General features: G+C 41.3%; 2 protein-coding genes across 13 annotated transcripts in view; both read left to right on the top strand.

Annotated features, from left to right (window-relative positions):
• LOC143212889 (phosphatase and actin regulator 2) overlaps positions 1-24,292 on the top strand; it is a 422,446-nt gene that overhangs the window by 160,303 nt on the left and 237,851 nt on the right. The gene's annotated exons all lie outside the window — the stretch shown is intronic.
• LOC143213022 (uncharacterized) overlaps positions 1-24,292 on the top strand; it is a 156,373-nt gene that overhangs the window by 8,156 nt on the left and 123,925 nt on the right. For both annotated transcript variants that reach the window (XR_013009846.1, XM_076432464.1), the window contains exon 1: positions 1-24,292. This exon is cut by the window's left edge and continues 8,156 nt beyond it. The gene's annotated coding sequence lies outside the window, so the exon portion shown is untranslated.

Here is a 24,292-nt window from a genome sequence, read left to right as displayed (position 1 = left end):
CAACGGAACAAAGCGAAACTGAATTACAATAACCCTGAACGCACGAGGAAGAGATAAAAGCAACATGCGCGGCCATCGAGCGATTTCTGAAAGAAAACCAAGATTAAACGAGCACGCATGCAGTATCTTTTAAGTTTGAAAAACACTGCTATCACGTACACAAGAAAAATGCGGTACGAAGGAACGCAACTACAGATAAACCGTATAAATGAAGCGAGTACGTGAGAAAATCCGAAAGAATGGTATCTAAAGAGATAATATAAATATACGAGCGTGATTACGGTAATTGTTTCGAGCTCGGTGGAAGAAAGAAAAGGAGAATATAATTTGGAGGGGGGAAGAAAAATTAATGGGCTCCCGTAGCGCTCTGGTAACCGGTGCGGCGCGTAATTCGAATTCAATTAACCTGCCGGAAATTGATCGTTGTGTTAAGGGTGGCAGGGCGAGCTGATTGTTTAAATTATTCAGGGGATGCTCGAGGGAGGAGAACGATCACACGAATTTCTGGATCGACGGAATTTCGTCGTCGACAACGGCGTAAGGTTTCGCGACGGGCCTACGTCAATATCGACCCGGGTTTTCCGACGCGCACCCTTTCGTCCTCTCGGCTGCACCCTCTGCTGCACCCTCCGATGCACCCCTGCAACCAAGTGCACGCGCACGCCAGAAAACAACGTGCCGGCACGCTGAAATATGCACGGGTACGTGACGCGAGAACGATTCGGCCGCGAATCCGCTGGATCTCGACACGTTGTTGCATCCTGCCCGTAGAATGCACCTGGCTGCATTTTTTAAGGGAGCCGTGTCTCTGAAACACAATCGTAAATAGAGACAGCTTATTTTATCTCGTTCTAGAAAATCTTGATAATTCTTCGAGACAAATGTTTGTTCTTTTGCGTATGCAGTTTTATTTTATTTCGTTCTTCCCGAGTCTCTATAATTAATGCTTCTTTAAATAAGAAACAACGAGTTTCAACTCTGCCTGTCAATATTTAAGGAAGTAGACTCGTTTCTGGGATTGCAAGGGTGTGGGATACGCCTTCTCATTTCTCGATAATGCAAAGATGGGCTTTTTCAGTAGTCAAAAGCGCTAGATAAAAGATCAATCTAGGCCGCAATCGCCCTGAAAAGTCCTATTTTTAAGTTTACGAGGCGTAATCTGCATTATTCGGAAGCATACAGCTACGCATGTAGCTATTTTAAGTAATGAAGGTATTGAACTTTCAACTTCCCTCTGTTTTTCTGTAGCACGAATTGTGGAATACCGTATTTCTCCGGTTGTTTCCCCGACGTAATTGAACTTGTCGACCGGGGAAACGGGTAAACGCATCGGGCCGCGGAATTGGGAAACAAACATAGACGGTGGCGTGTATTGACATACCGATTATTGAGCAAAGTGTTCTCAGATTCCCTGGTTCCGTGACTTCGTGCCACTGAAATTATCTCCGGCTGTTCTTGCGTCAGTGACGATGCAATTTTAATCGCGTTAGCGGCCTGCTGCCATTAATACGTCATTGAACAGAGACATCCACTTCTGGGCTGAAGATAGTCGCATCCATTAGCGAGCGATTCCAGCTGTGGCGGGTGCTATGACTTCCATAGCCTATTTATTTATTAATAGTACACTCCGTATACATATTTATACATTCTTGAGAATCCATCCACAATAGTACAGTACGTACTATTGCGTTTTCCTTAGATCGTGCAGTTCATGTTTCCTTACACCGAATATTGACTGTAATTGTGTATTGGGGTAATTTTAATTTAATGTTGAAATTCACTATCAGATGATTTCATAAGTTCGTACCCGATTTAAAAATAAAATTCAATGGTTAAATTTTAAAGAATATAGCTTTTTTTACACTCTGTCGTGTAGTACAGTTTGCGACATCTGTGAAAATTGGTCACGTGCTTGTGCAATCATCTAATAGATCACAATTTAACGTGAAAACTTCATTGTCGAATAACTGACAATTGTTATTGACAACGTTAATCGTTTCTATACATGAAGGATATATGTTAACACTTTCCCCTACCGGTAGCCTATTAATAGGCTTTTCAATCATTGTACTGCACGAAATGGAAGCTTGAAAATCTTCTTTTACACAATAATCCCGAAGAAAATGATTGGATTTTGTTATTGGGGGTGAGTTGTTCGTTCATGATTAAAATTGCTGTTGCTATTGAAGGATTCTTTTAAAAAATCCTCAGCCACGAACCATAGACAATCAACAATTATGGAATAATCACCGGTAGGTAATGTTTTAAACAATGATTGAGGTAAACAGTCCATTCTATAGAGCCGAACGTTTCATTTCGTTCATCGGCTGTGTCATTCTTATCGATCGAAGAATCGACAATCACGCTCTATATCGTTATTATGTCTGTCAGTAGTTTCGCAGAAAGTTAGTTCACACTTTGCCAGCAGGAGCACTTATAGGTGGAAGACAGGTGAATTATTTCGTAGCCAGCGGCACGTGTCCTAACTATTTCTTAGCAGCGCGAACACCCGATTGGCCAAGACGACAAACGATCTCCTCGAACCACGTAATAAACACGTTCGGCGGTTAGTAGAATCGTCTTCTGACCCGATAGTCCGTGCTCCCTTTGTGGGATCCGAACGATCTCTTTAACCCCGAGACTTATCAGCTACACGCCTACATCGTGTTGAATTAATGGTGACCCTGATACTCCTCGACGCCGAAGTTTCTGTCTCCATTATCCGAGCAGAGGTAAAAGCGGAATTTACACGCGAATACCTAACTCGTCCCCTGGAGAGTCTATGCACACAATTTTCTATTCCAAACAGCGAATGTACCAACCCAGATCTCGTAAACCATGCAAACGCGTTTCGCGTAAACCTTCCCTGATATTTAGATCTTAATTGTTGCACTGGAGACTTGGGCTACGAATCTTCGTCGGGATTTAGAGCACCAGAAAAATTATGCCTCACTTCGTTTCAGTTTATTTGCTGAAGTACTTACACTGGTTAATGCACGCGTCCCAGAAAAATTACGCTGAAATTTACTTCACCTGGTTTCAGTTTATTTCCTGAAGCACTTGTACTGCTTAATTTTACTCGGTGTCTGTACGTGGATACAGGGTGTCCCAAAATTCCTTCAACAGCCGGAAATGGGAGGTTCCTGAGATCATTTGAAGCAATATTTTCCTTTGGAAAAATGTTATACGCGGCTTTGTTTAGGAGTTATTAACGAAAAACACGGACCAATCACAGCGGCCAATAGACAGTTGGCGCGCCATGACTACTGTGCCAACTCGCGTGTAGGCCGCGCTCTGATTGGTCCGTGTTTTTCGTTAATAACTCGTAAACAAAGCCGCGGATAACATTTTTGCAAAGGAAAATATTGCTTCAAATGATCTCAGGAACCTCCCATTTCCGGCTGTTGAAGGAATTTTGGGACACCCTGTAGAAATGTAAATTCTAACCTTTTAGTAGTCAACTGAAGAGTTATTAGCTATGTATCTCAACTCCAAGAAAAAGATCACCATCGATCTCTCTCTCTCTTTCTCTGAAAGAAGTAGGTTCAAGAAAACATAGAAGAAAATGTCTACACAAGGAATTCGATCAGATCCAGTTACGTCATCAACGAATAAAGACTTCCTTTGAACATGTATACGACAATTTCGCAACCGACAGCGAAAAGAAGGTCGTCGAGGAGATCCAGCTGTACGACAAAGAAACCATGTGTCGTTCTTTTATCCTAAATCCAATGAGATCATCCCTGTGACATTTTCTAATCCGACTTAATCAGACAACGATATACTCCGGGTTTATTTAATTTAGAAATGCATTCGAGGTTGTTCGATCCTTCCGACCTCTGATTTTCAGTTGGTGGTAGGTACGAACGGCTGGGTAACGGAAATATAGAAAAGGGAAAACGCAAGAGAGGTATGGGAGAGAGGGAGAAGAGAGAAAAAGAGAGAGGGATAGAGTCGGCTGGTAGGCTCTTCAGCTGGCGATGCACGCAGAGAAGCGTATCGATCGTCGTTGGCTCTGGTGGTTCTTGCCACGAAACAGACGAGGAGCATACACTAACTCAACCCCCGAGTCTGTACGACGTTTTATCCTCTGTTTGCACCCTTTCCGTTCCACAGCCTCCATCACGGCCGCTTAATTCACCCCAGTCCACCTCTGCTCGACGTCTTCTCCGTGTTTAGCCAGGAAGCGGAGCCGAAAAGGGCCCGGCGGATCCGGTCTCCGGCGCGGCGACGGATCGATGCACGACGAAAAAGATCCGATGCACACGCGGTTACCAACGTGCACGCCACTTGCCAACTTGCTATGATAGCGCCAGACCCTGGAAATCGCCATCGTTCATTTTCGAGCGACGTTGGGCGTGAGCTTAGCCAAAATTGGACTGGGGCACAGTGTCGCGAACCATGGACGAAAATCGAAAAACTCGCTGCTTCGTATCGATTCAAAACTTATGTTCATACTACGTTAAAATGTCCAAATAATCATTTTCTAGAAAAATAGAAAATTTTTTAAAATGACGTAGAAAATTAATCGCAAACGAATTCTGTAAGCGAATATTAGGAAGAGCAAATAGTATAGGGTGTATAAAAGTAATAGTAATCCGTTCTAGGGGTGAATCTACACCTCTGGATCGGTGGATATTTGTAAGAGAAACATGCCGCAGAATTGTTTATAACAATGAAAATTGTTGGTGAAGTTGTTTTTTACATCAACACCTTCCACTCATCCAGAAGAGAAAAAGTTTGAAAGAAGTTACATGTCGCAAACAAATAGTTATTGAGATATAAGCTGTTAAAGTTTTTGCAAAATTTGATTGTGTGGAGTTATAGACAAAAGCCTACTACTACAGTCCACCTGACCGTGTCGATGAGATAGGACATAATTGTGTGCTTGCCTCAAACCAAACGAAATTTACAGGTACATTAAAAGTGATCGTTTCCCTGTCCATTCGAATGGTAAATTTGAAGTTGCAAAATGTGAAAGAATACCTTATATCCACTGTTTACACATAACAATATTAATCCTGCATTATAAAATACGAGTGTCAAGTACAGTCAAACCTGTTTTTGCGCGCTAGATAGGTACCACAGAAAAAAACCGCACAAAAAAAATATTCACAAACTTCATAAATAGCTATAACAAATAATTTTTCACAATATATTAAAGAAAAATTCTTTTTATGCGGTGGAGAGGGACCGCATAAAAAAAAGTCTCACCTAGAAAACATGTCAAAGCTTTACGAAATAGCGAGAAAGTGCTTTCCAAACAAAATAAATAATTAAATTACACATGGAAAAAATTTTAAAACATTTTTATTTCTCATTTTAGACATGGAAAAATTTTCAAAATGTACATAATTCAATACATATACAGGGTGTCCTGCTGAAATGAGATCAGCAAGATATCTCGGAAGACGTCGTTATCAAAAAAGTGTTCCTACAAAAGTTGTTTGGTATGTTGGGCTACGTTACGTAGTATTAATTGTTTTCTTATGGGTGGAGTGGTGGAGGATATTTCAATGTCACCTTGATTTTTTTAAATGGAATGTCCAATTTTTTATACCATAGATCGATAGAGTATCAAATTCTGAATGTAAAAGTGTTGACCTTCATATATCCTAAACCTAATAGTTAACGAGATATTATCAAAACAATTTTCTTTCTTCTTTATATTTCATTTTCTATTTTGCTTTCTGGATCGAAAAAACTTCGAGCATGCAAACTTCAAAGGGTGGTTTCTCAAGATAAAAGTCTGCTCTATCGCGCGGTACAGTTCGATTTTCCGCTGGACCCTTATTTTTTTATATAAATTGAAAAACGTCATCAAAAATTGGTGCAAAAGTGGTGTCTCTCCGTCTTTAACGATTGTTTAAACGTGTTTAAACAGTCATAATGTATTAGTATTGGATATCACTGTATTCGGGAAAGTCTACAGAATCTTTCACTGCAAAGAACAATCCAATACCTTTTATAATAACATCACAATATTTGTTTAAAGTTGAAAAATACATTTTTTTCAAAGTAATGTTCCTCAAAAACTGTGCGTGTAGGAGAAAAATTAATAGCTGATTCGGAATCAGCGCAAAAAAAACTCTATAAGATCCACCCAACAGCGATTTGGAAACATTTTTGGTGTTGGACAGTGTAATCAATTTATCAGAAATAATGCTAAATAAATTGCTGAATGCCTTCAAATTAATGAAATACTTCGAAGTCGTCACTAAATATCCGCTAACTGGTATCTTTACCCTATTGGTTCGTGATCGATAAAATTCTCGGAGGACCTCCCGATGCTCGATGACCCGAATCTAGCGTCGACAGGAAAGAAGCCAATGACACCTGCAGCGACGGCGTTAAAGAACGGCGAAGAACTCGCCAAAGTTTCGCGGAGTCGGTGCGAAAAAAGGTTCGCGCCGCAAAAAGGATCGACGCCGGAAACTTTGCTCCGTCAGGATGTTTATTTCTGTCCTTTGCTTTCGCGCCGAGTGTCTTGCAAGTTCCGGTGCTTTTAAGCGTGCTTTCCGGTCGGATCGCCGAAAGCATGCGTAATGTTCGCGATTTTTTGCCGAAAAAAACTGCGGTGGAAAAAGTTTCATGAAAAGTCCATCTTTGGTTTGGTCTTTCAAGAGAACAGCAAATGTTTCTTTTTTATTTTTGAAGCTGAATTGTTTGTTCGCTTAAAGAACAGTATTTGTTCGGAATCCAAGTTGACAGAGATACAATGTCTAGATTTATTTATAACGCAGCAGTGAGAATCCTATTTCAGCAATACCAGATTATTCTGCATATATTAATATAATCATTGAATACTGGAAGTGTATTAAATTCGTTATAAATTTTGTGTAACAAATAATCGTGCAAATACAGTTGTAACTGGAACACATGGATTCCGATGTGTCTTCTGCTGCGTAATTAATTAATATTCCTCGGGACATTGTTCCTGTTATCGTAACGCAAATATTATGGCACAATAACGAGCAAATAATTCGACGACAGAGTATTGATTGCTTTGCATAAATACGGGGAGCATATTAAATCGTCGCCTGGTTATCGAAAGATTATATGTATTTAATTAACGCACGCTTTTTTCTGTGCTGCGAGAAAAAATTCGTTGACGTAGTTCGGAACAAGTTCAATTAGGAGAAATGTGGAGCACGGTTCATTATCCGCGCGACTTAGGGTTAATGACGGTGGAAAGGTGCGAGACGACGTTATTTATTGATTAAGTTGGACCGTTTAAGTACTTTATCGTGGAAACAGGGATATATTTTAGTCTAATTTAAAGACGACCTAAATTTCTCCGCCCGGCAACTAGGTCTCGGTGTGATACTACAAATATATGCCGCGGGATACATGACCCACCAGAACGTATGGTTAAACAAGTGTCGCTGATTACTGTACTAAATGTTCTAAGTCCAAACATCAACAGATTCTAATTCATCCGACAATTTATCCGATTAATGTATATTAATCTCTTCAACAGATCATTGATTTTCTATCTCCTCCGATTCGGTTCACCTTTTTTCAATAATTAATGCCGCTGTGCTATCTTCGATAATTTATTTTTATACCATATTTTTTCGTACACATTCACTGAAAAATTTGTGTTCCCACTTTATCTGGGCCTTGTACGCTGTCTTCTTCCTTTTCTGCCACGATCCGGTCACGTGACTTTTTTCCCCTGAATCCGAGTCACTTCCCCTGATCTGGCGGCCACGCACGTGACTCGGTATCAAATTTCGTATTTAACTCTTTGCACTCGAGTTTATTATTCAGAATACAGTGTTCCCGCGATTGTTGTGAGAACCTCGGGGGTATCGAGTCTCAGGAAACTAAATGGTACTGCGTTTTTTTACGTGTGCCGAACATAGATTTGTTGGATAACTTTTCCAAGTGTAAACGACGACCATGGATAAACAACGGTGCTAAGCGGGAAATTGTTGTATTGTATCGAGTATCATAAAACCCCAATTTAAACACCCTAATACCTTAATTTCTTTGTAGCGCGATCAACCGCCCAAGGGGGAACCCCCTAATGGTGGGGATAAAAAAGTCACATCATCCGCATACCCGAAAGTCACATCAATCGCGGGAACACTGTATTTGTTGCATTATTAAATTTGTATTCCATAAATTATTAAACGTATTTAATATTTTAATAAACTACCAAAAGTATTGTACGAGGTATTACATCAGTTTTATATCGACAGAATTAAGAAAATCATATAAAATGAAAATATTTCAGTCCGAATGAAAAATTCGGTTTTCGAATTAGAACAGCTTCGAGTGCAAAGGGCTGAAAGATTAGAATATTACATCGAAGCTTCAGAAGCAGCTGTTCTGTTCAAACATCCTCAATTTGTGCACCACGCGTTCAACAGTTTGAAACATGTTGTGAATTTAGAATGAATAAAGTGCTTCGCGAGCGATTAAAAGTTACGCTGAAAGTGTTGTTCTGTTGTTACAACGAAAAGGGTGTTTAATTAAATGCAACAGTTAGGCGGAGCGTTTACGTTCCAGAGAAACAGCGTAACGCATCGGTATTCGCGTATGAATTCCACACGCGCGCTTTGCAATTACATTTCGAATAAAAAGGGAAGAAATTGAATAATTCAGAAGGCCTCGAGCGAAAGTTCGTTGAAATCGCGCGAACTTAATAATTGAGCTGTGTTCCTCCTCTCGTAAAATAGACCTCGTTGTTAAAGTTACATTACTAAAACGTTGTATGTGCAGCCGAATCTCCATGGAAACAGTTACAGCGGTCAGTGCTTCAATCAATTATTTTTATTCGTGTCAGTACGAGTGAAATAATTGGTCGTACGAATTTCATCTCAGCTCAGACTTCGCGCAATGAATCCTTTATCCTTCCCTATAAAGCATTCCAGATTTCCTGGCGAATGTGTTCCGAATTAAACAGTTCCCATTTATGCATTACAGTGACATTAATATTTCGCGATTTAACCTGCATGCAGGTGGAGGTTCGAATGCCGGAAAGAAAACATTTTAATAATTCCGTTGCGGACAATTGGAGCGGTGAAATTAATTTATTCATGGAGCAAATACCACGAAGAGCGAATGTTCATTTGTAACCGTGGTACAGTGAAACGTCAAGTACCGATTCAGCGTTGTTTCGACTTCGTCGTTACTGTAAATCGAGGGGCAATCGAATTGTGTAGATTTAATTTCGCGTAACTATCTATGTATACAAACGAAACCAATCAGTCTCTCGAGTACCCTACGATTTTATTCGAATTCAAACTTCATATGAAACAAAGAAATCGCTTGCGGTATATGAAAAATATAAACCACATCGTACTATTAATATCGCAGGTAATTTACAACAGTATTACTACCAGAAGATTACGTGATCAAATTCGTCTCCAATCGCAGTTTAATTGTCGAACGAAAGTCCGAGACGCTCGATCGATTTATCGGTACTGATCGACCCCGCGCGATTCAATCCGTGCGTCGCCGGAAGCAGAGCGTGAAACGATGAACGATACGATTTTTTGGTCTCCAGAACGAAATTCGAATAATTGGTGAAATGTTTCGCAGCGACGCGCGGAATGGTTATTCGGGGCCCGGCTCAATTATAGGAGCTAATTACCTTGCTAATTGAAGTGTTTTCGGCTCTGTGCGTGTTACAGCGTTTCTGTGCGAGATTGTGACTCCCTCGGGTTTTAATTGCGAGTTTCGAGTGGTTCGCGGCAGCAAATAATAATTCTTTATTAACGGGATCCCTCGTTTGTTACCAAGATACGCAACGATATCCGAGATCGATCTTCGTCGAAATCAGTGTAGTTCGAAGACTAATCGATGACGCGGAGGGCCTTAGAAATTTTCATAAGAAGCTAATAGTTTGGCTATATTTGTTGCAAATTAAATTTTAGTGGTGTTCGTTTAGCCCTTCCGCTACTAAAAGCGATTATAGTCGCCGAGGTCTCACTCTGCGCTAATGGTAAGTAGATTATAGTCACTCACCGCTGAGTGCTTCTTGCACCCCAAAGGTGGCTACAGTCGTCGCCCCAGAGTCGCTGTTAAAATTTCATTATTTCCACGTGGACTCGATTTCATTCATCGCGTACTAAGTTTCACAGAAAATCTTGATAACTTCGGCGATGTCGACAGAACGGCATAGGTAGTCGGGAACCATCAAAATGGCGAGATTTTACTATCCGAAGGGGTGGTATTTTCATAAAAACGCTTGTATTAAGAACAGAGTTGAGCAAAAATGTAATCAACGATTGACGACTAAATTTCTACTCCAATCGTTATTCGTAATCAACAATTAATCTCCTAGTTAAGTCGTTAACGATTAAATACTTATTAATCGTTAATTGCGGTTAACGAACATTCCATTCAATTGTAATCGTCAATCGGATAATTGATTAATGATTAAGTGCTGAAATTTCATAATGGAATACGGATCAAAACTGTATAAATACTGAGAAAAATGTAAACTCAGTTTAGGTGTATTGTCATTTGGTCTATAACAAACTCTGTGTACGTGCTTTTATGTTTTTTTTTTTAATGATTTCTTCTTTTAATCAACGATTGACGATTCGAACAAAGAAAGTTTCGAACGCAAGGAGGAACAGCGTGTGGAAAGTCCTTTGAACTGTGCCGGCGCGCTGCGACTCCCTGCGTCTCTTTCTTTCCCATACGCTGTCCTTCCTTGCGTCGAAAACTTCCATCCTTCGTTACAGAAGTAAATATCATCGGAAATATATCGTGTTTGGTATCATTTTGCATTGAAAAAATGTCACGAATATGTTGGTGAAAGTTCTATAAAAAGATAATGAAAAATAAAGGAGTTTGTCATCGGATTAGTAATGTTTACACTTCTCGGCGACCGAAGCCTCTCGAGCTCGGCTGTCCTTCTCTATGTTCGATAAAACTCAAACAATAGTATCCCTGGCGTATAAATGACCCTGGGCAGACCCGTGTTGGGGACTTTTATCGATAAAATACTGCAGTTAGAAGTTAGAACCCAGACCGGTTACAGGATCAACTGTTTAAAACCATTTTCTTTTACATGGTTAACGGTTAAATAAATAAATGATTTCACCTGTGATATGAAAATATACATCGACGGTTTCACGCATGTATTATCAGGAAGATAGCTTTTTAAACACCGTCAAAAAATGTGGAAAGGGTCGAAAGAATCGACAGTTTCACAGCGCTGAGAAGAAAAGCCACAGCGGGGTTACAATGGAAGCTTTTCGGGCTTCGAGGCGAACAAGAGAAACTAAAAAAAAAATGGCTTCAACGAGTCAGTCAGTGGTCCTCGATTGTCCAGTATTTTTGTCCGGCACGGTGTTCCTCTCTTCTAAATCGTGACGAAGTTAACATGTGGGGAATAATTCCACTCGAATCGCTGCGCGGTTTCAATTGTCGCGGACACAACACGGCGCCGACAATTATACAGTTCGCGGCAGCTTTTTTTAACGATCGCTCACCTGGACCACGGCCACGGGAAACCGCACCGCCAACAGCAATTAAAATTTCCGTCGGTATTACAGGCTAAAACAATTAACGGCGTTGCGTTCGTAAGCTCGTCCCTGCCCCGACGGATGCAATTAGAAACGGGATTGACACGGACGCGACTCTGCTACGATTTACCTATTCTTTTACGGTGACCTGTCCAGTGAATGAACACTTTAGCGTACCTTAAGTGGTACAGTGTTCACTCAGATTATACAAAGTATCATACTAGACCCTTTCTAAAATGCTGTATAAATTTTCTCGGATACCTTAAAGCAGGCATGTCAAACTCTTTCACCACCAAGGGCCTCATTATGTATTATAAATTAATTTGAGGGCCGCAATAGAAAAAAGCAGACTCGAAATAAAAAGGAAACACGGTTTTCTATTAACGTTGCTGGTACACATACAAAATATAACAGACGTACAAAAGTTCAAGTTTACTTTATATTTGAATAAAACTATTTCGTTTCTGTTTCGAAGAAACTTGGGAATGTTTATCAGTAACGAAATTTTCAAAATTTGGTTGAATTTGTTGGACTGTAATTATTTTCGAAATTGATTGTACACACGCTGGTCTGTTCATTTTGAACATTCCGCAGTTTTATTATTTTTAACGTTGAAGATAGTGGTTTGCTCATATATGTATGTGGTACCACTGCTACCGAACATAGCTGAAATACGCCTAATTGCACATAACATATCGGGAAATCGGTCGACAGATAAATAAATGTAATAATGTGGAATCCCAACATCCATATATGTTTGTTTCAATACGGAATTACACTGCATTTCGATTAATTCCAGTTGTACATGTTTTACAGTCCAAATTCACCCTTCTGCAAGTCAATTTCACCTGTTTTTACATCAATTTCACCTGTTTGCAAATCAATTTCACCCTTTTGCAAATTAATTTCACCTTTTTGTAAATCAAATTCAACCTTTGACGAATAAAGTATTTTTAAGCGATCTTTTGTAAAAAAATCAGATCAAATTTATTCAAATTTATTTATTACAAAGATGTATACATCAAATACTTACCTGAAAGTAATTACAAATTCATTAACTTTGTAATTATTATATCCTTATATCGATCGTATTTATATATTGTTCGTATGTAACTTTGTAATGTGTAAACTGTGTTGAATAGTGTACATATGTATATTCAGTGTAGCCATTTTGTGATTAATAAATTTTAAAAATGAAAATACATATTTATTGAAGCGTAATGAGTATTGAGTCTTCCCGCGCAGTAATGACACCGTTCACGTGTGTCTAAATAAATAAGTTCGTTCGGTTTTTATGATTTATTCCACTGTAGAAAATCGAACGGACTTATTTGCCAACCAAATATATAATTTAATCGAAATAAATAAATAATTATTTGTAAATATTCTTAATAGGTGAAATTGATTTGCAAAATGGTGAAATTGATTTACAGGAACATGAAATTGACTTGCAAAAGGGTGAATTTGTATTGTAAAATCTATAAATTGTCATCAACAGTTTCAAAGTTTATGGTCGGGCCGCAAACTACTTGTCGACGGTCCGCGTGTTTGACACGCCTGCCTTAAAACATGTAATTTAAGACTGAATAATTCAAATGTTCGAAAGAAGTGAACGAACCGCGATACAGTAAAGTCTTGATCTAAAAAAACCGTCCGGTCCGTGCTGTTTCTTAGATCGTGTAGTTCTGGTATTTCAGTAAATATCGATTTTTTGAAAATGAAAAACTAGAATACGCTCTTAACTTTGGTTGAACGATTGGTGCAAGCAAGCGAACAAGCTTGATGGAATCGTGTTCTTCAGGTAGAGCGGATTCGAAAGATCCGAGAAAGCGGAACCCGGTGGAACGCGCCCCCGTGTAAAACGCCATATCCTAGGGGGTGGAATCGCGAAAACGTCCGAGGGAGAAGAAAAGAGCGAACAACAGGGGCGACATCAAAGAATCCCGCGGGGTAGAGGGATAACCTCGCGGCGTCATTAAACTCTCAATTAGGAAAGCTGCAATTAACTGCGACAAAGCTTGTGCAGTAGACAGCGAAATCTTCCCAGACACCAGGGAGGGACGAGAGACCGTGCACACGAGCCCCCTTCGTCGACAACTGGCATCCCTTGAAATTTCATAAAACAAGGGCAAAATAAATTTAACAAATCCTCTCGTCCCTCGGTACCTTTTTTTTTGTCACGCTGACTCACGCGAAGCTCAGTCTAACAAGTTTCCTTTTGAACAATGAAAATTATCTACCCTCTGTACTCGTTACAGTCTTTCGGAAAGTTCTTACTGTCATTAAATCATGAATACTTGTTTACTTAAAGCAAGCGGTATTGTATAAAGTGAACAATTAATTATTTAATTGTCTAGTAATAATTAGGGATGGGATCAAATAACTCGCAAACAGGTTCGAACTTTGATTGATTGAATTCGGACTCTCTATAAGTACTTCGAAAAACAGAAATAGTACCTATAATAGTTTCGAACCTTTATATATACCTTGCAAGTACAATATTCGAATCTTGGTCGAACAGATTCGAAACTTTTATGAATATCGTACCGGAAATGCTCTGATTTTTCTAATCATTATTTTTTTTACCTTTAAAATCAATTATGTTGTCCTCTAATGCATAATTTAATTCGAAATGTACAACTATAATTTCATAATCTATCGGAAATATTATTCTTAACACATTACCGACCGGTGATTACCGCATAATTTCTTAATGGAACCTTCAATAGCAACAGCAATTTTCATTGTGATCTAACAAGTCACCCTCAACAACGTCATTTAATAATTTAATTTAAGATTGCAATGCAAAAGAAAATTTCTGTAGCTAAAGTAAAAGTAAATTCCTGTAGGTAAAGTGTTAAATAGTTACGAATTTAATCAAGAAAGTGCTTCAAACCTACAATGCAGTTCTAATTTCCAAGATTCGAGTACTACTTGTGAAAGATTCGATTCCTTTCAACCTCGAAGTATCTTTTCGAAACTTGTAAGTACTCATTCCGAGGTTCGATATCAGTTTGTATAAAATGAATGCTTTTCAAATATAATCATTGAAACATTATTGCTTTTAAGTAGTAATCGAAACTCATGAAATGAAACTTGGTTATTGAAATTGACTCTGATTCATGAGTACATATCGAACTTGGCCCCATCCCTAGTAATAATATACATAATACTTCATTTAATCCTGCATTGAGATTAACATTCTTTGATCATGGTCTGTAGATTCACCGTTAACATCGTAGCAAGTCCAAGATAAATGGAACACCCGATATGACAAACTAGGAAATGCTGGAACGATCGGCGATCGCACACTAGAGATTCCGTCTGTTTGCACGGCAAACAAACTAGGATTTACCGCCTGACTGCTGGCCGCCATACATTCCATCGACTATCAAATGTGGTCATTTAAATTCACGTGGTCGCTAACTTTTCCCCATCCTGTTCATCTCGAACTGTAACATGATACTGTCACGTGCAGTCTGTAACCCATGTTTCATACTCAAAGCTCGACAAGCCTGGCTAAACTAGGAAATACTACTTATCGTTTTTGCATATTGAAGGAAAGAAAATTTTCCAAGATTTTTATACCGAATATAAATAAATCAAAAGACATAGAATTTAGATGCATGTCGTATTTTTAGTTGTCACCGCTGTGACAAATGAAATAGAGTAATAAATTCCAGATAAATATTAACATAAACCATAATTAAGTAATATTAACAATTCCAGGCAGACCCACATACCTGATAACTAGACTGCGGATCTTTATGCTAAATAAAAAGTATATGCATTGATTGCAAGACGCACGAGTCAAACATAAATTGTTTTCTTCTTTTCATTATCCTATTAAGATAAAACTAATGCACTGGTGGCCTCAAATCTTTTTAATATGTCTATCGTTTTAAAATGTACGTACCGATTTTTCTCATAAATGCATAAAGATCCGCAGTCTAGTGATAACTAATTGCACAGCTATTTAACATATGATTGGAAAAGCCATTCTTACAGAAACCTCAACTTTCGACAGGCATATCTCTGCATAAGCCCTATTAGTTTATAAGTAAAGCATGCTAAACAAATTTTTCAAACTTCAGAAACAAGTTTTCTCGAATCTTGTCCACGAACTCGGCCGAATTCGCCACTGTGTGTCGGTGCGAGGAGCCCCGCAGTATTCCTAGGGTTAACTTAACCGCGAGCCAACAATTGAAAAAAAGGCCAGCACCGTTTCTAACCAGTTAGCACCCTGCCAAAGTTCGAAACCTAGCCTGACCGAGGGTTGGGCCAAGCGCGTAGCCACCAAAACACCCGGTAAATCCCGCAACCCCCATATTTCACGAGCCTTGTCTCCGCGATGGAACACGGAACTAATTCCGACACCCACCCCCGTCAAGCCGATTCTGGAAGGAATATCGAATGTCTCTGGGTAGGGGTAGGCACCCGGTCAGCAACCTTCGGCTGGCTCGTACCAGGTGCATGTCAGTGGATGGGTGCACAGTCTCGGCAGGTATAAACCACGATGCTCGCAGCCGCAAGGGAACGGAAAGGGGTTTGCGGGGGTTGGAACAGCGGCAGAAGGAAGAGGAGGAATGGGAGGAGAATGAGTGGGGTAGAGGGTGGCATAGGTTTGTCGAGGGGGTCGGTCGAAGGGGGGTTTAGGAGGGAGGCGAACGCGCAAAGGTGGCGTCGGCGTCGCGACGCCCGGAGAGAGTCAGTCACCAGCGGACCTCAATGCGCCGCGTAGCCTCGCTCGCCCGTTCGCAAGGAGTACCCGAAAAAACAGTCCCTTTTCCCTTCGTTTTCGTGCAGTCGGTGGTGAATTCGCCGGGACCGGAAGTATCCTAATCGCGTTCCGTTTTCGGTTTCCGTTCGATCGAGCAGACCGTGGAGATCGAACCTTCCTCGAGTCGCCGTCCTCGTGGGGGAGTCCCACGACTGGGAATCGAGAGTGCTTCGAGAACGAGGAGCTGATTTGCGACCCCCTTTACCGGTTACAAGGTGTTTAACCCTCGGACAGCGGGAGTTGGGTCCATTCTGACCCACGGTTTCAAACGTACCGTTCATATTCTAGCTTTTAAACGGTTAGCTGTTTCTATCGATTCCAAGACGTAGAGGTTAACGTTGATGTTTAAGTGGACGGGAAACGTACCCGATAAATAAATTTATACGCAAAAATTTGAATGGATTTGGCATGCTATCCGAATCGTGAAGATCGTTCGCCATCCAAGGGTTCGATCAAGGACAACCGGTGGTACTTCGTCGTAGGGACCAACTGCTGCTGATGATGTCCTCTTTCTGCGTCGTATTCGCGCGTTCACGTGTCCTCGTCGTGTAGTTCGTTTCGATGATCCACGAGTGCGATCACTGGATGTTCTCTATGGGGTTTCCTCGGTAGTGGGAGTTGGAGGGAGGGAACGCGATAGGATGCGGAGAGAACCGCGGCAGCCTAGCCGCTCCTGGATACCAAGACGCTTTTCAGAGGGAAATTGGGTCATCCGGCTTCGCTCGTCCCGATCCGCGTGCGATCCAATCGCGAACATTTTCGGCCGCCGCTCGATACCGCTTTTCACGGCAATGTTTTCCGGAAGAGTCCCTTGACCGAGCGCCATGCGTCGACCCGGGTATCCGCGTGACCCGGCGACCCACGTACACCAGCGGAGCTGGGGTCACTGGGTACCCCGCCCGGATACACTAACCATTCTTCTTCTTCTTCTTCTTCTTTTACTTCTTTTACTTACTACTTCGTCCGATACGCACCTACTCCTGTCCATTAGCATTAGGATGACCGAGAGCGATGAAGCGAGCCTCGACCATCCTCAGAATATTATTAGCTATAGAAAGAATGGATAAAAGATCAATCCAGGCCGCATTCGCCCTCAAAAGTCCTGTTTCTACGTTTTTATTCGGCCCGGATACACATTCTTCTTCTACACTGAGAAAAAAATCCTGTCGAAACAAAAAAAATGTATGTTGATTCAATAAGATGTACTATTGAATAGTGCCGATATCATATGAACTTATTTTAATATTTAATACTACTGAATTTCAATAGCAAAACTCATTACCGCCAATCATATAAGCGAATAGCTTGACCATCAATGTTTTCAAAAGAATAAGATATGGCCTCAAACCAATTCCAGTATAAATCAATACATTTCTCAAATTTTTTTAACAACATATCTGATTGAAGGAAAAAGAGAAATATTACGAATAATAATGTACGGTATCGAATCGAATAATATTTTCAATCATTTCATGATAGACAATTCAAATACATCACGAGTTGCTTCTAAATTTCATACTATTGAAAAGAATACATTGATATTCATCGAAGTAAAAAAATGACAATAACACGCGTGTTATTGAAGTAACTACTTCTTTTTTCTCAGTGTACGTACTACTTCCTCCGATGCGTACCTACTCCCACCCATTAGCATTAGCATGATCGAGAGCGATGAAGCGAGCCTTAAACCACCGTCAGAATATTATTAGCTATAGTCCATTCTTTAATGGAGGAACAATCATGGCGATAAGTAGTCTCCCTAAGCCTAGGTATCAGCAGCTTTATGCAGCTCACAGGATGTGATCACACTTCTTGTTCGATCGTTTTCATAAAGCATCTTCTTCACCTCCAGACGATTTTCCGAAGCCATTAGTGCCCTCCTTTTTCTCAACAGCTTCTCGGGAGCCATTAGCATCCTCCTCTTCCTCGGATCTTTCCGAAAATTATTAGCTGGATTAGGTGGGTTAAAAATAAATACCTTTCCACAGGCTTTCTTATTATCTATGTATATTGCTGGAAGAAAGTATCCGGCTACTTTCCCCTTTTTCAATAACTCGATTTAATGGAGCAGAACGTTGAATAGAGACACAGCGTAATTGTTATCCGTTCTCCTTTGATACGACTACCCCTCCGCTTTACAATTTCTTTATGTTATTTGTATCATAACAATCGCCGCGATTACAGCCAATATCCGGGAAGCTATTCAAAACTCTATCGGACGCAAATATTTTCCGCAGTAAAATAAATTAACTAACTTCTCGGTCGTTCAGATTTTTGGAGAAGATGAATCTGTAAGTTTGTGTTAGAGGATTATAGAAAATTTCAATGTACCAGGCTTTTGCACATTGTAAAATGTATAAAAATTTGTGCCTTTTATTTCTCGAACAACGAAGACAGTTCGAGCCGGTATTATCGATCGAACATCAGCTTTCCCTAACAACACCCTAGATGTTTTAATACTTGAGGACGACGATGTACATCACAGTGCCTCCACAAGTGCATGCATACCAAAATCGATAGAAGGATGTCGATATCATTCACACCGAATAAGTAACTTTCTCATTTGAAAAGAATAATAATGAAATTAACAGGCTTCGCTAATCGACTTTCCAAGTTCTGAAAGAGTTAAGTAACCTGTCCTTATTTAACGTCAACTATTATTAGCTGTTCCCTAACTAAGGCTGCTGCACTTTAAACTTTCCTAAACTCGCATTTTAAACTTACCGCTATTTAGTTCTTAATCGTGAGGTCGATCACTTGCCGAATCGCTGTGAATGCCTGGTAAAAGCCTTGTAAACTTTGGGGATGCTTCGGACAGCTGAGCTGCTCCGAAGTTTCTATAGCACCAGATAAACATTTTGCTGTATCTGTTCCTGCCGAACAAGTTGTACCAAGTAACAATCAATCGCAAGAAACAGGAGTCTCTTCGTCCACTGATTTTTGCCTGGAGGGATTCCCAGTAAATGGAAAATAATTCTTATTCATCCGATTGCTTAACAATGAATTACTACACTGCTGATCTTGATGCGTTTACAGACAATTTAAAAAATTGAAGATGTCGATATACGATTTCTCCTGTATTAAAATTATTAAGGGCAGAAGCAACATTCAATTTAGTTTCTACTTCTTGCAATCGATGCAGACAATTCTTATTTTGAATAAAGATCCGCAGACTGTTCATTACTAAATCTATACGTAGTCCAGAATGTTTCACAAAATCCTGAAGAATTTGGAAACACGAGCAACTGTGTTCTTCATTCGTGGTACCATTTTGTTTCCCATCGTGAAAGGCCAAAACAGGGCTCAAATCGAAGTAGGGCACATATATTAACGGCAGACAGAAATAAAAATTGATTCTCTCTGGACTCGGAAGCAGAAGAAGAAAGTTTTCCCAAAGAGAAACCGGCGCAATCTGTCCCGATCTGGTCCAACGACTAAAAAGCATTCTTTGTGTCAGCTCCATTGAGCGGGCGAGTGTTCCGCTTTGATATTATACACGTAGCCGAGGGTATATAGTGTATTGACCTTCCCCAGGCCGGGCAACATACTAAACGGAATTGATGCGCGAGGCGTCGCGTCGTTTCGCGACGACGACAGTGCGAAAGTCTCTGTTCCTCGAATCCACTTTGCGCCCGTAATGTCCCATCGATAATCGAATCGACACTCTCTGCCAGGCGGTATTTTCATCACCTAGGAACCGGACGAGCAACGAAAAATTCCGGGGGCAGCAGCGATCTCGCGAAAAAGTTTCGCGAACGAGCCTGTTCGACCGTGAAGAGATACTCTTCTTCTTCTTCTTGCATCCTTCCTCAACGTTTCTGCGAACCGGTCGCATAAAGGACACGTCGCGATTGAATTCGACGCGGTATCGGGAACGGATCGAAGATCGGTGACGCTCCGTGCGTCTCGCGAAGCCCATTTAAACTTCCGGCCCGATATATTCGAGCGACGTCTTATCGACGTCACTTGGAAACGCTCCAAAATCATTTGCCCCTCCGCTGCCGGCACGCTAAATGATACCCCTTATCGGCCACCCCTTTCCTCCGTCGTTTCACACTCCCGTGAACGCGTCTTCCTTTCCAATTTCGGGAATTCCATTCCGTTTCCTGTCCGCGGACGTTCGTTCTCCACTGGCAAATCAAAGACATCTGTGTTCTACGGAGCTCTCTTGATGCTTCAGCCGAGAACTCCTTCCTGCTGCTTATTTCACTGATCTTCATGCGATCGAGCAACATGTGTTGCACTCGCACAATTTGAACGAGGAATCAATTGAACCCTGAAGCTGTTTGAAACACTTCTTTGGAATCAGAGAGGCTCGCAAAATTAATTAAACAGTATTTAGGGCAGAACGACTTTTACAACAGGAATCTGAGGAAACGAGATTATCGTTCGTTTCTGTTCCTCTACAGTTGACACGATTTGAAATGTTGAAGATACCCCGGTGTCAGGAACTGCTCCTAAACGAATTTCCATTGGACGTTGACTTATTAAATCGATTCGAATCACCACGCGTCACACCGCACTTCAAAACACTCGAACAGCAGTTTCGCCGATAATCGAAGCCCCGCAACAGCCCACGATTTATTCATCACGCGAATCGCGGTCAGTCGACGCAGCCGCGTGCGGCAAGGTTTCAATTTGCAAAATGAATTCCCAGGCGGCGGTGTGAAGCACTGTAAAACGCTAAACCGACAACCGGCCGTGTCACGGGTTCACGAACCCCGTCGAAGGTTAAAGAGGAAGCAAGCTGATTCGATAAATTTCCCCGGAAACATTGATGTCTTCTTTTTCTCGGTCGCTTCTCCACGAGCATTAGTGTCTTCCACTCCCTCGACGGCTTCGGCGGGACCTCTTTGCCTTTCAAAGTCGTTCCTGTCGCGGAACGGGAAACTTTCCTCTCTGCCGCCATTGTTTGGAAGACCGAAATCTTCTATCTGGAGTTCTCGAGGGAAGATCAGAATTTTCCGTGGAATCTGCTCTCTTGGCAAATTCTCCTTTTTCTCACGTTCCACAGTCGATTTTCCGCAGTTTTCTTTTACGACGATCAAAATCTTGTTTCTTGGACGCTGCACGGAAGACCAAAATCTTCGTGTGCGTTGGCATTCTTCATTTTTCATCTATTTTTCTAGAACTATCTTTATTCTCTCCAGAAAAGCTAGAATTTCCGAAAAAATATGCCATCGTGGCAGCTTTCTTTCTCCAGCTGCGTTCAGTTGATTTTCTTCATATTCTCCCATTCATTTTAGGAAGAGCCTTACTCAGCAGTCATTATAAGAAAAATCAGGATGTTCCTATTTCTCAGGTACGTCTTCCGCGAGTTATCTTTCCAGCAGGTTTATGCAGATTGTAGGAGAATGCTTCTTGTTCGATCGTTTTCGCGAAACATCTGCGCCTTCTTCACCTTCAGACGATTTTCCGGAGCCATTAGTGCCCTCCTTTTTCTGAACAGCTTTTCCGAGCCATCAGCGTTCTCCTCATTCTCAGATCCTTTAAAGTTTAAAGAGCCATCAGACTCTTCCTCTTGAGCTGTCATTCTCAAAATATCAGCGCTTTTCTTTCCTGAATCGTTTTTCTCGAGTCATCAGCGTCTTTCTCTCCTTAAATCCTTAATAGCGCCGATCCATCGGCGCAGCCAAACTAACACGACTTTGGAACTTTTACAATGCTCTTCGTTACCCTCGCTGTTTATGTATAGTTTTTGCACTGCAAATTCATCCTTTTGCAAGTCAAATTCAACTTTATGCAACTCAATTTCACCCTTCTGCAAATCAATATTTAATTGATTAAGAAGACATTAAGAGTATTTAAAATTAATTATTTGTTTACTTAGATTAAATAAACACGTATGTGCTTTCACTTTTCAAATTTATTAATCAGAAAATGCCTACGATGAATATACATACACTACACACGGTTCTCATACATTACAAAGTCAATTGAATTTGTAATTACTGGACTCTGCGGATTTTATGCATTTATGACAAAAATGGCCACGTACAATTTAAAGCAGTGGACATGTTAAAAATATTTAAGGACATCAATGTATTATTTTCAGCTCAGTAGGATGATTAAAAGAAGAACACAATTTTTATTGCGCTCCTGTGTCCTGCAATCAATGCGAATATTTTTTATTTTGCATAAGGATCCGCAGTCTAGTAATTACTTTTAAATAACTATATCATGTACATCTGTACAATAAATAAAATTCTCAATTACTTAGCAATTAATTTACACATGATTTGATTTCTTTTACAAAAACTTAACCGTTTCGGTCACGAATTATTTATTCCTGGAAAAAAGTCATGGCTTTGCTAAGCAGTTCTTTGAATTACATTATGATTTTTTTTTATGTTCTTATATGAGGACGCCATTACCGAAAGGATTAAAAATACTTTATCTGTGAATGGTTGAAATTGATTTGCAAAACGGTGTATTTGACGTGCAAAACCTGTAGCACCCCATTAAAAAAGATCAAGGTGACCATGAAAAACTCCTGAACGTCTTCAAGGTCTGAAATAAAACACAGAAAACAGTTCGAACCGCAAAGGGTTGAAGAAACAGCTATTACGAAAGACATTAGTGTCTCCTTTTTGCCTCGGCAACGTATCCTAAGCGTGTTCCCGAACGTTTCATCAGCTGTGCACCCTCCTCCCGCGCATTCGTTCGGAAGCATCTGGCGCAATCCTCTTGCCGAGACTCGGGCAGCATCCTCGGGGGATCGGCCGCGATCGTCGCCGTTTAATCCGACAATTAAGCGGGCCCGGCGATAATTGGTTATCGGAAGGCTCGGCCTACTCTCTCTCGGCGAGCCGTTTCCGATAGATTCGCGGCGCTTATCGAGCGATGGCCGCCGCTGCGACCCGTCGATAAGCCATTGTTTACACGGCGGGTAAACGGAATATCGGGGAAGAGGGGGATCTCGAGGACTCGTGGACGCGTGCTTTCGATCGAACCCCGCCGATTAATCTTTTCCTCCCCCGCAGAACCGGCGACTCGGAAGGAAATTCGATTTCCCGCGCGTCACGGAAATACCGCGTCGGCTGATCCTCCAGCAGAGCATCGATTCTCCAAAGTCGCAGCAGTTAGGTGGGGAGAGCTTTACAATAGTTTCTCGGAAGAAACGGACCCCCAGGCCGCGCCGCGAATAATCACAGTTCTCGCCGAACCGGAAGTGTTGCCGAAGAGTGCAGATTCTCGGACGGGTTCGTGAACTCGGGACAAAGTGCAGTGGTTCCGAGTCCCGCGATCGTCTACCAAAAAGGGGCCTGCGGCAACCTGGAAGCAATTAAATAATTGGCACCAGAAACCTCGTGTTGGAACAAGATTACGTCACCGTCCGTCAGAGGCTCGCGCCGGGAACGTCTGAGAACCTGTTGAAAACGTGTGTCTAGTGCTATAGTTCGAGTTGAACGGTTTTGTCACCAGAAGACTGCGGATGTTTATGCGATTTTCAATTTTTGCAGACAAATTTTCTAAATTCTGCCGGATTTGGTACTCCAGCATTTTTCGAAAAATTTTGCAAACCGTAAATGCATAAAGATCCGGAGTCTAGTCATCAGTGAGCAGAGTCTCCGATTTCGAAGTGTCGGCGAGATGCGAGTCGGTGACATTGACAGCTAACGTCTTGATAGGCCCGAAACCTAAGGCTGAAGTCGTGTTTCGTGAAGAGTTCGCCGAACCTCGAGGATCAAAGAGCGTGTTCACCGATCTGCGGGGTAGATCGGGGTCGGGAGCAGCCGACAGCCTGACAGAGCCTGGTGCACACAACCTGTTAGCGTCGCGTTACACGTAAGATATATCCTCGGGGATCAAAGAGGGTCGTTATCGGGTCAGTTTGATCGTCGAAGAACAACCACTTTCGCTGACGGAAGAGGACCTCGAGAGCTGCATGCAGGGCTCCAGGGTGCAGCCAGGTGCAGCAGACGACGCAGCCGTACAGAGAGTCACTGACCTCTCACCCAATCACAGTCCAAAGTGTGATGTTTGATGCTGCAGTGGTGTTTTATGCGGCGACGTCGAAAAG

This window comes from Lasioglossum baleicum, chromosome 1 (genome assembly GCF_051020765.1).
Source record: "Lasioglossum baleicum chromosome 1, iyLasBale1, whole genome shotgun sequence".
Classification (NCBI taxonomy): domain Eukaryota; kingdom Metazoa; phylum Arthropoda; class Insecta; order Hymenoptera; family Halictidae; genus Lasioglossum; species Lasioglossum baleicum.
The sequence above is the reverse complement of the archived record's forward strand: the minus strand, read 5'-3'. Positions and strand labels throughout refer to the sequence as shown.